Source organism: Poecilia latipinna, unplaced genomic scaffold (assembly GCF_001443285.1).
Source record: "Poecilia latipinna isolate Pla-1442-1.1 unplaced genomic scaffold, P_latipinna-1.0 Scaffold3345, whole genome shotgun sequence".
Lineage (NCBI taxonomy): Eukaryota > Metazoa > Chordata > Actinopteri > Cyprinodontiformes > Poeciliidae > Poecilia > Poecilia latipinna.
The window spans coordinates 55435-57685 of record NW_015115961.1 but is presented as its reverse complement, the minus strand read 5'-3'; the positions used below and the strand labels follow the sequence as shown (position 1 = coordinate 57685).

Below are 2251 nucleotides of genomic sequence, written 5' to 3'. Positions count from 1 at the left end.
AGTAAGCTTAATTTGAAATGGCCACACTAAATCCATGTGTAATAGTGATCGGGTTAAATCAGTTATATGATGCTCAAAGCACAAGTAGTTCAGAATACCAGCCAACTCCTCCTCTATAGTAACAGACAGTTCCGCCATGTTGTAGTTCTGACATGCTGCTCAGGCCTCTTTTAACTGAGTCTTGGCCGTAGATAGAACTACAGTTATGGCTGCTGGTTTGTAGTCCTAAGCGGCTCCTCTGCTCTGTGTTCTGTTGCCATGGTAATTAATCCCCTGTTAACCCAGCCTGTTTCTCACAAAAAAAAACACTTCGAACAACTCCTTCCCATTCAGGAACCGTGACACGTATTCGAAAACCGTTTGAAGCGAATGAGAGGGCTATTTGTCGTCTCCGATATTCCCGCGATTCATATCTCTACCTCACTCACAGTATTAACAGCGATGAGAGAAAGATGATGTGCGCTGAGGTCTATTTTCAGAAATATATGGAAAAACATGGGTCAGAGGGTCAGTTTGTCCTGTCGCAACACATCGGCTTCGCATGTCAGTCACTGCTCTCCCTATGCACTGAATATGGGCAGGCCCCAATAATAATAATAATAATAATAATTATTATTATTATTATTATTATTATTATTATTATTATTATTATTATAGTAAAGCTGATAGAACATTTCCATCATCAGGTCCAGGTTCTGCTGGTCCATACCTTTCTGTGTGTCTGGTTCTGGTCCTGGTGCTGCTCTTGGTCCTGGTTCTGGTCCTGGTTCTTCCAGCGCAGAAACTCTTTGAAGGAGAACGGGTTCAGCCCATCCTGGACCTCCTCTTCCTCATCTGCAGAGAGGAAAAGCTGAAACCAAATCGGTTCTGATCCAAACACAGATCAGATCTGGTTTTGATCAGAACCAGAACCAGGCAGTCGGACTATTCCGGACCGAACCGCAGGACTCACCGTCAGTGATGATCAGGGATTTTCCGCCCCTTTGTCCGGACATGACGAACCAGCCCGGCTCGGCCCGTCTCGGCTCGGTCCAGCTGTCACCTCTCGCTTATCGATGTCTTGTGGATCATTTTACCGATCAAATGGTCTCTAAAGAACCCGACCAGAATCGGGAAAACACGTCCGCATCAAAGTCCACGTGACGGTAGTTTCAGCTTCCTATTGGCTGTAACAGTCACGTGACGGTGAAGAGGGAAAAAAACAAGGAAGCAGGTTGTTCCGGTGAGCCTCTTGCACATGCGTTGGATAGTTGTGGAGCTGCAGATATTCCCTGGAGAACTGGACCCGAACTAGAGCCCAACTCAAGAGGTGAGAGCGACTCCTGTATTTTGCTCCTGTTATTTCTGGTTCCGATACTGGTCAGACGGCTACCTTTACAGTTTCACCCATTCCGAACTCCCTTAGAAAATCCTCTAAAATAAGGTGGTCGTATTGACGTGCTACTACGGTTGCTGGGACCGATATTCTGAAAGTTTCTGGTCTCTGGTGGACCGAGTAAGATAAATTTGTCGCCGAACCGAACCAGAAGCATCATGCATGTGGACCTGATATATGTGGCGGTTCTGGTAACTTATAAACGAACCACAGTAAAATAAAACGGTTTCTAAATGGGATTCGGTGCTGAGAGTTTCTTCAACAGGATGCTGGATCCTTCCATCCTTCTGGTGGGAAGATCATGGATAGATAGATAGATAAATAATAAAACTATACTATACTTTCTGAATGTAAACTATTATTCCCACTTATCAATGTATGAAGTTCAGTTTAAAGAGATTTCTGTCTAATACAGCAGCAAATATGATTTGCTAACCTTATCCCAAGTGTCAGCAAGCTCAAATGTTGAAAGAGCCATTTTGGACCAAAAAAAAAAAAAAACAATAAACAAATCTATCTGGAGCCGCAAAAATTTTAAAGCCTATATAAGGCTTATAATGAAGGCAACAAAGGTTTTAAGTGTCTATATTAGCTATATCAGCCTACTAATGTAGGGCCAAACCCTAAGCAACTGTGCCTAAGAACAGTTACTTTGGCATTGTTCTGCCTAAGTAATGTTAGGCAGAAACAGTGAATCCACGTTGAACCCTGGCATTGAAATTACTTACATGTTGAATGAACGTTTCAACCATCATCTGAATGTGGATCTACAGGCACATTTGGGTTGACTTTACATTGAATGAAAGTTAAGGAATCAATGTTGATTCATGTACATTTTTGCTCTGATAGGTCTACATCAGGGGTGTAAAACTCATG

The 2251-nt window shown here is 42.9% G+C and overlaps 1 protein-coding gene across 2 annotated transcripts in view; it reads left to right on the top strand.

Annotated features, from left to right (window-relative positions):
• The first annotated feature begins 1203 nt into the window (after nt 1-1203).
• The window catches only part of chek2 (checkpoint kinase 2), a 9048-nt gene continuing 8000 nt past the window's right edge, over nt 1204-2251 (top strand). Inside the window, exon 1 of one of the 2 annotated variants that reach the window (XM_015023566.1) lies at nt 1204-1309. The gene's annotated coding sequence lies outside the window, so the exon portion shown is untranslated. The remainder of the gene's footprint in view (nt 1310-2251) is intronic. The other variant, XM_015023567.1, reaches the window with a different exon arrangement.